Genomic DNA, 14,378 nt, shown 5'->3' with positions numbered 1-14,378 from the left:
CTGGTCCGGCCTACTGGCCGTATTGTTCTTCGGCGGAATGGCCTCGTGGTCGAATTCCGGCAGCAGCTTGCGCTTTGGGTAGCTCTTTGTGTGGCGACCGTCACTGTATTTTTCTTCAGTGTCTAGCAATTTATTCCATCTGTGGTTGAGCGTTTCCTGCGCAGCCTTGAGCCTTTGCTTCTGCTTCTTCAAACTTCTGGCAGTGGCCATAAGCCTTCTGTGGAGGTTATCTCGTTCCAAACATTTTTCCGGGATGATGAATGCATCGTCGTCCGGACTGTGTTCCTCTCCCGGGGCGTGTTGATGAATTCGTCCCTCGGGATCGTTGTGATTGGGCGTTTGCGAAGGGCTGTGTTTGGTGTGACCTTGCTCATCCTACTCCATTGCTGGGTCCATATGGTCGTCGTTGCCTTTGGAGTTGACTGGGGTGTCGATCTTTCTAGCGCTACTGTTTTTACTGTGGCTGGACTTAGAGCGGCGTCTGCGTCATCGTTTTGGCTTTTGTCCGGGGGTTTTATCCTCCGTTTTGTCGCCATCGTCCTCCTTAGGCGTGTCCACCATGTATATATCATATGATGAGGTGGTAGTCCAGCGCCCCGTGGGTGGTGGTTCTGAATCGTCTCCTGCACCGACGTCCATGCCGTCGGTGTCATCGGAGTCGAAGTCAAGCATGTCTGTTACGTCGTCGATAGTGGCTATGAAGTGGGTGGTGGGTGGGCAACGAATTTCTTCGTCGCCTTCTTCCCCCTTGAGCCGGACATAGTTCGGCCAAGAGTCTTCTAACAAAGAGATAGACTTTAATGAGTTCAGCATGTCGCCAAAGGGCAAGTGCTGGAAGATATCCGCAGCGGCGAGTTCCATTACCGGAGCCCAACCAGAATCGGTGGGCTCGGGGGCGCGCGGTCTGGGACCTACAACCAGACACAAGTCCAGGGGTCCGGAAACACAGGCTTCCTTGGGGTGAAGTCTGTGTTTGGCTCTACCGCCGATGAGTGTGCGGTCTCCGAGGCGGGGTCTATCCACCCGTCCTCGGACGACGCAATCTGCCCCGAATTTAGGTCCGGAGCTCCTGCAGGTGCGATATCCCGAGTATTGTCCGACAGCAGGTCTAAGCCGTGCTCATCGTGACTGTTCGGCGCTCCTGGTGTAGGCCCGAATCCATCGAAGATCAAGTCTCCGCGGATATCGGCCTTGTAGTTCAGGTTTCCGAACAAGACCTGATGGCCAGGGGCGTATCTGTCGATCTGCTCCAGATGGCCGAGCGAATTGGCCCACAGTGCGAAGCCACCGAACACGAAGATTTGTCCGGGGAGAAAAGTCTCACCCTGGACCACGTTGTTGTTGATGATTAAAGGAGCCATCGAGCCTTGCAGCGACAACAAAGAGGAACTCTCAATGAAAGCACCAATGTCGGCGTCAAAACCGGCGGATCTCGGGTAGGGGGTCCCAATCTGTGCGTCTAAGGCTAATGGTAACAGGAGGCAAGGGACAGGATGTTTTACCCTGGTTTGGGCCCTCTCGACGGAGGGAAAACCCTACTTCCTGCTTGATTGATCTTGATGATATGAGTATTACAAGAGTTGATCTACCACGAGATCATAGAGGCTAAGCCCTAGAAGCTAGCCTATGATGATTATGATTGTCCTTCCACGGACTAAACCCTCCGGTTTATATAGACACCAGAGGGGGCTAGGGTTTACATAGAGTCAGTTACAAAGAAAGAGATCTAATATCCGGATCGCCAAGCTTGTCTTCCACGCAAAGGAGAGTCCCATCCGGACACGGGACGAAGTCTTGAGTCTTGTATATTCACGGTCCAACAGTCCGGCCAAAGTATATAGTCCGGCTGTCCGGATACCCCCTAATCCAAGACTCCCTCAATGATCGCCACACAAAGAGCTACCCAAAATGCAAGCTACTGCCTGAATTCGACGATGAGGCTATCATGCCCATTCCGCTGGAAAACAATACAGCCGAACTGCCGGACAGACTACCCCGTGGCCGAGACAGAGCGACCAACGCCGCACACAAGTCAACACGCGATCTACGTGAGCACGTGGACAAAAGAGCTGGCATGGCCAGGTCCATCTATGGATCTAGGAAACATGTTCCTATGCAGGATCACGGCCACCAAACCAACTATAATGATCGACTACCATCTCGTAATCAACACTAAACACTACAATCGTCGAACCCACGCCACGACACATCCAAATACAGGGGTGACGCGCACCCCCTGTGCTTCACCGATGAGGTGCTGGATCATGAATTTCCAGAGGGGTTCAAACCCGTAAACATCGAGGCATACAACGGAACAACAGACCCTGGAGTCTGGATTGAGGACTTTATTCTTCACATCCATATGGCTTGCGGAGACGATCTCCACGCCATTAAATACCTGCCCCTCAAGTTGAAAGGACCAGCTTGGCACTGGTTGAAAAGCCTCCCCAAAAATTCATTTGGAAGTTGGGAGGAACTAGAGGACGCTTTCAGGGCTAATTTTCAAGGGACCTATGTCCGACCTCCGGATGCAGACGATTTAAGTCACATAATCCAACAACCCGGAGAGTCAGCCCGTAAGCTTTGGAATAGATTTCTCACAAAGAAAAACCAAATCGTCGACTACCCGGATGCTGAAGCCCTAGCAGCTTTCGAACACAACATCTGGGACGAATGGCTTGCTAGACACATTGGCCAGGAAAAACCGAGGACAATGGCAGCCCTAACAACTCTTATGACCCGCTTTTGCACGGGCGAGGACAGTTGGTTGGCCTGCAGTGGCACCAGCGACCCAGGCACATCCGAAATCAGGGATGGCAATGGGAAGCCGCGATGCAATAAAAACAAGCATCGAAATAACGAAGACAACCCAGACAACACAGTGGTAAACACCGGATTCAGGGGCTCTCGACCCGGTCAACGGAAAAAGCCATTTAAAGGCAGTGGAGATGGACCGTCCAGCCTAAATAAAATTCTAGACAGATCCTGTCAGATTCATGGCACCCCCGAGAAACCTGTGAATCACACCAACAGAGAATGTTGGGTCTTCAAGCAGGCCGGCAAGCTAAACGCCGAACACAAGGGGAGGGAGGCGCCAAGTGAAGACGAGGACGAACCTCGCCAGCTGAACACTAGGGGGCAGAAAAAAAATCCACCAGAGGTCAAAACAATGAATATGATTTACGCAACCCACATAACAAAAAGGAAGCGCAAATGCGCACTCCGAGACGTATACGCTGTAGAGCCTGTCTCCCCCAAATTCAACCCATGGTCGGCATGCCCGATCACTTTCGATCGCAGGGATCATCCGACTAGTATCTGGCATGGAGGTTTGGCTGCCTTGGTGCTCGACCCAATAATTGACGGATACCATCTCACTCGAGTCCTCATGGATGGCGGCAATAGTCTTAATCTGTTATATCAGGACACTGTCCGCAAGATGGGGATAGACCCGTCAAGAATCAGCCAAAGCAGTACTACCTTTAAAGGAGTAATACCAGGTGTAGAGGCCCGCTGCACGGGCTCTCTAACATTAGAGGTTGTATTCGGTTCTCCCGACAACTTCTGAAGCGAAGAACTAATCTTCGACATCGCTCTGTTCCGAAGCGGCTAGCATGCACTACTCGGAAGAATGGCCTTCGCTCGTTTCAATGCAGTACTACATTACGCTTATCTTAAACTTAAGATGCCCGGTCCATGTGGTGTCATCACAATCAGCGGAAATACAGAGCGTTCCCTACGTGCGGAATAATATGTGGCGGCTCTAGCAGCCGAACCACTGAACGGCCTCTCCAACCCATAGCAGCCCAGATAAACCTGAGCTTGATTAACGGTTATGCCCCCATATGTGGTGCTGGGGGCTGCCCGCACGAAAAGGATCCATAGTTCGGCTGGGTCCTATTTACACTCAAGAAATTGAATTTCATGATTCATTAAGGTTAAATGACTTTACGCACGGTCACACAAGATTCTTTCACATGGTTTTTTTACAGATGACCATCGTGCTATACCCTTCCAGGATACAGCTCAACAGAGATAGAGGTGCAGACGTGCGGTAGGGCCCCGTTCCAAGGTTTCTTTTTAGATTAAGACCCTGTGTAAACCTTTTTTATTGTCTCTTGTTGGCTCACACCCTCCTGGTACTTAAAATGACCAAGAGGGATACCAACATTATTGGCAAGCTTATTATTCGCCGATCTAAAATAGACGTTACAAGGGCAGCAACCAATGTGTTTTGGGATCTATGCTCTCACCACAGCCGCTCTTTCGTCACGCCAGGTTAATGCACGTACCTGGAAATTCAGGGCTCATTATCAAGGGCGGTACTCAGCCCAGTATATGTTGTAAAGTCCGAATACCTTCGGGAGTGTTCGGCATTGCGAGTTTGGCCTTATATGCATCAGCTCCAAATCATGTCTTTGGTCAACAGTTGGGTTTGCCCGGCTCCCATGTTTTTCTACCTTCGTTCCGCTCTATCGGCTAAGGTGGCACCGGGAGAACTACTTCCATTGTGCCCTAGTTCATCCGGATGAGCACCTCAGTAGAGAAAGCCGAAAACTGACTGTCATGATAAAGCGAGAGACTGGTCAACCACTCGATGACTCAGCGGAATCTTCGCGATTCCTCCACATTAACGAAGGACCGGTTTCTCGGTCACGTATGTACATGCATCGTATTCGGATGAACGCGGACATACCAGAGGCTATATAGTAGCCCCAACGTCAAACTCCTATGGCTAAGTGAAAGTGTTAAAGCTATATAGTCCGATTGCCTTGTTTGCCGCACTACCACCTCGTTAACGGACCAAGACGTTGGATCAAGTGTGATTACGTGCTTTGCCGAACACCCCCGCATTATATGTGAGGGGGCTGAAGCCGACGACTGCAAACTTCCAGGTTATATACATATATACATAAACGGCCGCACAGGAGGCACTACAATACTTTATGGGCAAAAGTATAAATATAGCCTTTATTACCAAAAGCATTGTTTTTACAATCAAGATACATGTCAATGGAACATGGTATTCTTCGAGCACTGAGCCTCTATTAAATGGGCACCTTCTAAGACTTCTTCAAAATAGTGCTCGGGTGAGTCCTGGCCCCCGGGCGGACCCCTGGTTGCGATATCCGTGGCCTCCATCTTCGCCCAATACGTCTTAACACGGGCAAGGGCCATCCACGCACCCTCTATGCACGCCGACCTCTTGACAGTGTTGATATGCAGCACAACATGAATAAATCGTTGCACCAAACCAAAATAAATATCCGGACCTGGTTCCTTTGGCCACAGGTGGTCCACGACGGCCTTCATAGCAAGCCCGGATAACCTATGGAGCTCGGCCCATTTGGACATTTGCTCATTCAACAGCAGTGGACGCCTTGGAGTACTGAACTGCGACCAGAACAATCTTTCCACCTCATGATCTTCTCGATCTTTGAAATACTCCGTCCCATCAGCAAGACTCTTTGCTAAATCCAAGTATGCGTCTGAAGAACTCCACATTTGATCAAGAGGGGCATACTTTGGATTGCCGAACTTCGTTCGCAATAAAAAGGGCTTCCCAGCCACGATATCACCGGCTTGCCGAAGCTCCTCCCGTGCCGCTCTGATTTCAGAGCGAGTTTCCTTTGCTGCTTGCAAGGCCTTCTTAGGTCAGCCATTTTTGTTTGGTTTTCCCTTTCGAGAAGCTCATATCGGCTGGCGGCATTTTGCAGCTCAAGAGCCATGTTGGCTATTTTATCCTCACTTTGGCGATGAGCAGCCTGTTCGGTTTTTAATTCTTCGGCTGCCTTCAGGGCGGCCGCATCACTTCTCCTGGCTTGCTCCTTGGCCCAGGCAAGTTCTGCCCGAAGGGTCTCCATGGCGGCTGCTCCATCTGTAGTCAAAGCATATTATAAATCCTAGCATCATGCTCTTATTAATATTTGCTGGCCACTTAAATATACATACCATGTGCCTCGTCAAGCCGCTTGTTCACAAGCGTGATGTCTGCATCCGCCACGTCAAGTTGCTACCTCAGTTTGGCAAATTCAGCAGTCCGGTCAGCCGTCGGATCTACAGCCGCCTGCGTACAAAATCAGTGCTATCATTACTTGAGACTACGATCCTCTGCTCGCCTCGTCCGGATGGCAACCAGAGTCTCAGGGGCTACTATCCATACAAAGTACACCTTGCATGTACGGTACAATCAAAAATATACATATCACTTTGCGTACCTCAAAGCCTCTTAGCAGGCTCGTAAAAGCTTCATTCAACCCACTTTTTGCGGATGATATCTTATTAACCACCGTACCCATTAAGGTATGATGTGCCTATGAGATAGCCGCTTGTTGCAGAAGACCCGTCAATGTGTCCAGCTATATATCGGGCACTTCGGGGCTTTTCCTGTTGGTCTCTCTAGGAGCCGAAAACCCCGGACTTTGGACGGCTGAAGAGTTACCTTCTGGTCTTTGCGGATCGGGAGAGATCCTCCGGGACGACACCTCAGGATCATCCGCCTTCTGAGGCGGAGAGGTGTGAGGAGGCGTTTCGCTCTCCATCATCTCCGGAAGAAGATCCCCCAATGACGAACATTGTGGAGGGAGGCTATGAGCCGAACTGCAAAACGTATGTCTCGGTCGTTATTCTTAGGAAAAGAACGGGGTATGCTTACTAGACACCTTTGTTCACTTATGGCTCAGTTAACGGCTGGCCCCCCTATGGGCGTTGTGCAGCAATGTTGCCCTCTGGGGCAGGGCCCCCTGATGCAGGTTTCTTCCCTCGCTTGGAGACCTCTGCTTCAAGTCTTCAGGGGCGGTCCTTTTCTTCCCGTAGGGAGAGGGGATGCTAGAATCTCCTCCACGTTCATCCTCCGACACGGGGGTACTAATTTCCTCGGTTAGGATGCGTAACGTACCTCCAGTATGAAGTCTGCTCCTGGCTTCCCCATTCCTCTCCTCGTCCTCCCCTGATGGCACTTGATAAGATGCGTGAGCCAGCATCCTGGTTAGTACAGGATCCAACGAGTCTTTGGGAAGAGGGGCCGAACACCTGATCCTCTCTGCCTTTCTTATCCAGTCCTGGCCGAGGGTGGCTTTTCAGAATAATGTTGTGACAAATATAATGACAACATGTTCGGTCGTGGAGTTACTTACCTGGATGTCTGGACGGTTGCAGTTGAGGCCTGCATCCTCTGTTGTGTCCGGACACTTTATTCGTGATCCAAAGAATAATCGATACATCCCTTCGAGCATCACACCGAAGAAGTGTTGAATGGTTCGCGGTCCTTTCGGGTTGAACTCCCACATGTGGAGAGATCGACATTGGCATGGCAGGACCCGATGGACTAGCATTACTTGAATTACTTTGATGAGATTAATATCCCTCTTGAGGAGATCCCGAATGCGGCTTTGCAATATCGGCACGTCATTAACCGATCCCCAGTCCAGCCCCTTGTTGACCCATGATGCAAGCTGTGGCGGAGGGGCAGAGCGGAAGGCCGGGGGAGCCGCCCACTTCCTCCCTTGAGGCGCGGTGATGTAAAACCACTCCCGTTGCCATAGGTCAGAAACTTCCGGGAAAGAGCCCTTTGGCCATAAAGCATCGACACCTTTGCTTATTATAGCGCCTCCGCACTCCGCGTGTTGCCCGTCGATCATCTTCGGCTTCACATTGAAGGTCTTGAGCCATAAGCCGAAGTGTGGGGTAATGCGGAGGAAGGCGTCACACACAACGATGAACGTCGAGACGTGAAGGAAGGAATCTAGAGCTAGATCGTGAAAATCTAGCCCGTAATAGAACATGAGCCCTCTAACGAAGGGATGAAGACCAAAGCCTAGTCCTCGTAGGAAGTGGGAGATGAATACGACGCTCTCGTTGGGTTCGGGAGTAGGGATAACCTGCCCTTGAGTAGGAAGCCTGTGAAGGATTTTGGCGGTCAGATACCTAGCCTCCCTAAGCTTCTTGATGTCCTCCTCTATGACAGAAGAGGCCATCCACCGGCCTTGAAGGTTGGATCTGGACATGGTTGAAGGTCCGGAGTGCTTAGACTAAACCTTGGGTGTTGGAACTCAAGGTGGGAGAAGGGAAGGATCAGGCGTGGAAACAAAAGGACAGGTCTTGACCTCTTTATAAAGAGGATGAATGTCAAGCGTCCTCCACGCGGCCGTTTGGAACTTGCCTAAACCAAGGAGTCGTACCAATGGGACGGTTGGGTTACCCACGCCCGTATTGATGAGAATCCCGTGATAAGGGGGACACGATCTCTGCTTCGACAAGACGTGCTAATAAAACCGCCTCGCAAGACGTGTAGTGGCAGGTTGGGAAAAACAGTTTGAATAAATACCGGCCCACGACGTGATGTCACTCTAAGCAAAAGTTGTCAGCAGATTAGACACATGGCATATTGTGCTCTCTTCGGTGGTAGGTGGAACTTGTTTTGCAGAGCCGGACAAGTTTCGTGTGTTCAAAATCTACTTTGGAGTATTTGGAGAAGGAACCCACCTTGCAATGCCGAAGACAATCTGCACGCCGGACTCATCATCATTGAAGCCTGGTTCAGGGGCTACTAAGGGAGTCCTGGACTAGGGGGTCCTCGGACAACCGGACTATATCCTTATGCCGGACTGTTGGACCATGAAGATACAAGATTCAAGACTTTGTCCTGTGTCCGGGTGGGACTCTCCATTGCATGGAAGGCAAGCTTGGCAATTCGGATATGTAGATTTCCTTCTCTAGAACCGACTCTGTGTAACCCTAGCCCCCTCCGGTGTCTATATAAACTGGAGGGTTTAGTCCGTAGGACAGGGACAACAATCATAATCATAGGCTAGCTTCTAGGGTTTAGCCTCTATGATCTCGTGGTAGATCAACTCTTGTAATACTCATATCCTCAAGATCAATCAAGCAGGAAGTAGGGTATTACCTCCATAGAGAGGGCCCGAACCCGGGTAAACATTGTGTCCCCCGCCTCCTGTTACCATTAGCCTTAGACGCACAGTTCGGGACCCCCTACCCGAGATCCGCCGGTTTTGACACCGACACTGATGAAGCCGCTGAAGCCCGGTCAAGCTCCAAGGACCAAATTCCTCGTGAAGGAATTGCTATATGTGCCACGGACTGTCTATCACATTCTGACCAAGACATTGAGTCCAATCAAAGGCCATGACTCGAATGATGAAGAAGTCGTTGGCATCATGAAGAATCTGCTATTCAATATCATGCATGGTATCCCAATAAACTACCATGACTTCTTCATGCAGACTATGGAAAATGTTGCACTATCTCCCTTTGAATTGAAGCCGTACGCTCCCTGGATTATGAGATTCCTCAGATCATGGTCTTCAATCAATTACAAGGCTGACACACTCAACCATGGTAGTTACTTGCCCCCATTGAAGTCCTCAAGCGGACATTTTCCTCAGCTGATGAAAAGGGAAAGGCCACTGCAATTGTTGATGAGGGCACTCGTCCATTGGATGGATAGTTCCGCAAAGCTGCATCACATTCCACCAATGATGACTTGCCACTCATGATTCTACCGCCAATGCATCAAAGCAAAGTCCTCAAGCTACAACTCCAAGGGTGATGACTGATCGTGAGCTTCTCCTTAGTCTTCATCAGAAGATCGATCGCAACCATAAATGGGTCAAGCGTCAGTTTGGTTCAATTCTTCACAACATGACTGCTACACATAATTCAGTGAATAAGAACCACTACTACCTCCATGAAGTTTTTGATCGCACCTGGGCTGTTCTGACTCATCTCTACGGTGATGAAGATCTCAAGCAGATGGGCTTCAAGCAGGACTTCAACTGGTCTAAGCCTCCGGCGAAGAAATTCAAGAAATTCGAAGTTCCTCCCTTGGTGCCCAGCTCCTATTCTTCATCACGAGAGACCAATGAAAATGAAGATTTGGACGACACTGCGGCATGCCCTATTCCAACAACCGACCCCAACAACGCTGGCGCTCCTCCATCAACCTCGTGATGATATTCTTTGGGGGTGTTAGTCCTCATTTTTCGTCCCTTTTGGTCATTTGATGACAAAGGGGGAGAAATTTGAGTTAGTATTTCAAGCGAGTCTATCTAGATGGGCGTTTTTTTGTTAAGTTGCAACTCTCGCTCTTCTGAAGTGTTTGTTGATCGAGTTGTAAACTTAAGTCCAATGGTGACCAGATACTTTTGCTATGTTTTCTGCATGCTATTTCCTCACATATGTTATGCACGCATGCTGAATTACATCAATCACCATATTTCATCATGCATTTCAAATTCTCCATTCGATATGTTAAATGTGTGTATGAAATACAAGATATAGGGGGAGATCTCCATGATTCTACTCTTCAAATGTGCATTGCTTCAAAAGCAAATTCCTCACTATGCACATCTTCAGGGGGAGTACCTCTATATCTTGCAATCAAATTCCTCAACGCACTTTCAATTCATATGTTGATACCCGTTGAGAACTTAACCTATATTGTCGTCAATCACCAAAAAAGGGGAGATTGTAAGTGCATCTAGTGCCCCTTAGTGATATAGGTTAAGGGACCAATGTGTTTGTGAGTGTACACATGCTCTATAAGTCGATGAGGAGTTTGATATTTACAGTGAAAGTCGACCCCTCAAAATGAGTGTCTTCGGCTGAAGACTTTGGTTCTCCTGAAGACTTTGAAAGCGATGAAATTGTTGTGACCTTGAAGACTTGGATATTCATGCGAGGATTATGATGCGTCAAGATTTTTTTTTCGTAGTTTCGTTTCCTCTTTCTTGAGTCACAGGAAACACCGTACTGTTAAAGGGGGTCGAGGTAATACTAAGGAAACTGATTTCCAAGTGATGCTCATCTCAAAATCCTACACCTACCCAATCCTTTCGAGTGAAGCCATTGGAAATCTCATATCAGTTCAGTCAATTTCTTCAGTGACAGAGACGAAGATCTCCTAGTCTCTGAGGAATTTGTTCTGACTAAGGAGTTAGAAATTTGCCAGTGTGGATTGGCTACACTGTGAGGAACATGATAGCCCTGAGGAATTCAAATCTCAAATCCGACCGTTGTTGTGCTACACACTAGCTATCCAAAATATCCTACCACCTAACATCCATATCATTGAAGGGCATTTATGTCTTATCTTGTCGGGCTGCTCCCTAGGCTATAAATAGCCGCCCCCCTACAACCACTAGCTGGTTGGCTGCTCCGAGAGAAACTAACACTTGTCATTTGAGAGCATCCCATCCTCCGAGGACTTTGAGAGAAAATCATCAAGTGAGGAAAACACAAATCCCAAACCCAAACACCTACAAACCCAAAGTGATTGAGCATCACTAAAGAGATTGTTCCTGTGTGGAACCGACACTTGTTACGTTTGAGGACTGTATATCCTCCAGACGGTTAGGCATCATGGCTGAGCATCCAAGAGGAATTGTGGATCGCCGAGTGACCAAGTCTGTGAAGGTTTGGAAGTCACATGTGAAGACTTACCACGAGTATTGGGCGAGGTCTGTGTGATCTTAGCTCAAGGAGAATATGGTGAGGACTGTGTGTCCAGGACTGTGTGCCCTCGAGTTTAAATACTCAGCCGCTCCAACTAGACGTACAACTGTCACAGCAATTGGAACTGGTCTACCAAATCATTATCTTCACCAAGCCTACTGGTTCTATTTCCTCAACCTTTTCATTTCCTCATTCATGCGTTGATGAACTTGATCATTACTGTTTGAAGACTTGACTGAAGACTTTCTCTATCTCCTCAATCTAGTTTCTTCAGTCACATTGTCTTCATCCTGCTTATCCTATGTTTATGCTTTCTGACTCTGTGTTTGTTTTTCATTTCATCATGATGACTATGCTATTGCTCTGTTATGCTTATACCTGAGTACTTATTCTGCTGCTAGTTGTTCGTGACTTAGTAATTTCCTCACCCTAAAATTCCTCAGTGACGAATTTGTAAAAATCGCCTATTCACCCCCTCTAGTCGACTTAATGCACTTTCAATTGGTATCAGAGCAAGGTACTCCCTTGTTCTGTGTGATTTTGGTTTAACCGCCTGGAGTTTTAGTTATGTCGACTATAGGTATGATCAAGGTCTCGTCTGGGTGTCCTACCTTTGATGGGACGGACTACCCCTATTGGAAGAACAAGATGCGCATGCATCTTGAGGTAATTGATAACGATCTCTGGTATGTTGTGGAAAATGGTGTTCCTTTTGTCACTCCGTCTGTGAATGCTGCTGATGTGAAAAGATTCAAGCAACTCGATTCTCAAGCGAAGAATATCATATGTGGCCATCTGACCAAAGGACAGTACGGCAGAGTGAGTGCCCTGGAAACTGCCAAGCTGATTTGGGATAGGTTGTCCAAGGTAAATGAAGAAGTCTCAACTCAACGTGACTCCCAAATTGATGTTCTTCGCAATCTCTTCAACTGCTTCAAATGACTCGACAACGAAAATGTTCAGCAAACCTTCGATCGCCTCACTGACCTCTCAATTGAGCTTCAAGCACTTGGTGGTGGATATCATTACCTCGTACCATTTGATACGTCTCCAACGTATCTATAATTTTTGATTGTTCCATGCTATTATATTATCCGTTTTGGATGTTTATGGGCTTTACTTTACATTTCTATATCATTTTTGGGACTAACCTACTAATCGGATGCCCAACCCAAATTGTTGTTTTTATGCCTATTTCAGTGTTTTGAATATCAAACGGAGTCCAAACGTAATGAAACCTTCGGTAGCGATCTTTTTGGAACAAACGCAATCCAGGAGACTTGGAGTGGACGTTAAGAAGCAGCCGAGGCGGCCACAAGGCAGGAGGGCGCGCCCTAGGGGGTAGGCACGTCCCCACCCTCGTGGGCCCCTCGTGGCTCCCTTGACCTACTTCCTTCGCCAATATATATCCACACACCCCGAAAACATCAAGGAGCACCACGAAAAACTATTTCCACCGCCGCAACCTTCTGTATCTGCGAGATCCCATCTTGGAGCCTTCGCCGACGCTCCGCCGGAGGGGGAATCAACCATGGAGGGCCTCTACATCATCTCCAAGGCCTCTCCGATGAGTTGTGAGTAGTTTACCACAGACCTTCGGGTCCATAGTTATTAGCTATATGGCTTCTTCTCTCTCTTTGAATCTCAATACAAAGTTCTCCTCGATCTTCTTGGAGATCTATTCGATGTAACTCTTTTTGCGGTGTGTTTGTCGAGATCCAATGAATTGTGGGTTTATGATCAGGTTTATCTATGAGAAATATTTGAATCTCCTCTGAATTCTTTTATGTGTGATTGGTTATCTTTGCAAGTGTCTTTGAATTATCAGTTTGATTTGGCCTACTAGATTGATCTTTCTTGCAATGAGAGAAGTGCTTAGCTTTGGGTTCAATCTTGCGGTGTCCTTTCCCAGGGATAGCAGGGGCAGCAAGGCATGTATTGTATTGTTGCCATCGAGGATAAAAAGATGGGGTTTATATCATATTGCTTGAGTTTATCCCTCTACATCATGTCATCTTTCTTAATGCTTTACTCTGTTCTTATGAACTTAATACTCTAGATGCAGGCAGGAGTCGGTCGATGTGTGGAGTAATAGTAGTAGATGCAGAATCGTTTCAGTCTACTTGTTGCGGACGTGATTCCTATATACATGATCATGCCTAGATAATCTAATAACTATGCACTTTTCTATCAATTGCTCGACAGTAATTTGTTCACCCACCGTAATACTTATACTATCTTGAGAGAAGCCACTAGTGAAACCTATGGCCCCCGTGTCTATCTTTTATCATATAAGTTTCCAATCTACTTTTATTTGCAATCTTTACTTTCCAATCTATATCATAAAAATACCAAAAATATTTATCTTATCTTATTATCTCTATCATATCTCACTTTTGCAAGTTTCCGTGAAGGGATTGACAACCCCTTTATCGTGTTGGTTGCGAGGTTCTTGTTTGTTTGTGTAGGTACGAGGGACTTTTGAGGATCCTCCTACTGGATTGATACCTTGGTTCTCAAAAACTAAGGGAAATACTTACGCTACTTTGCTGCATCACCCTTTCCTCTTCAAGGGAAAACCAAAGCAGTGCTCAAGAGGTAGCAAGAAGGATTTCTAGCGCCGTTGCTGGGGAGGTCTTTGCTCAAGTCAAGACATACCAAGTACCCATCACAAACTCATCTCCCTCGCATTACATTATTTGCCATTTGCCTCTCGTTTTCCTCTCCCCCACTTCACCCTTGCCGTTTCATTCGCCCTCTCTTTTCCGTTCGCCTCTTTTCTTTCGCTTTACTCTTGTGTGCTTGTGTGTTGGATTGCTTGTCACACTGGCTCAAGATAATACTAAATTATGTGAATTTTCCAATACCAACAATAATGATTTCCTTAGCACTCTGATTTCTCCTCT

Source organism: Triticum dicoccoides, chromosome 4B, assembly GCF_002162155.2.
Source record: "Triticum dicoccoides isolate Atlit2015 ecotype Zavitan chromosome 4B, WEW_v2.0, whole genome shotgun sequence".
In the NCBI taxonomy this organism is placed as follows: Eukaryota; Viridiplantae; Streptophyta; class Magnoliopsida; order Poales; family Poaceae; genus Triticum; species Triticum dicoccoides.
This window is presented reverse-complemented; position numbering follows the sequence as displayed.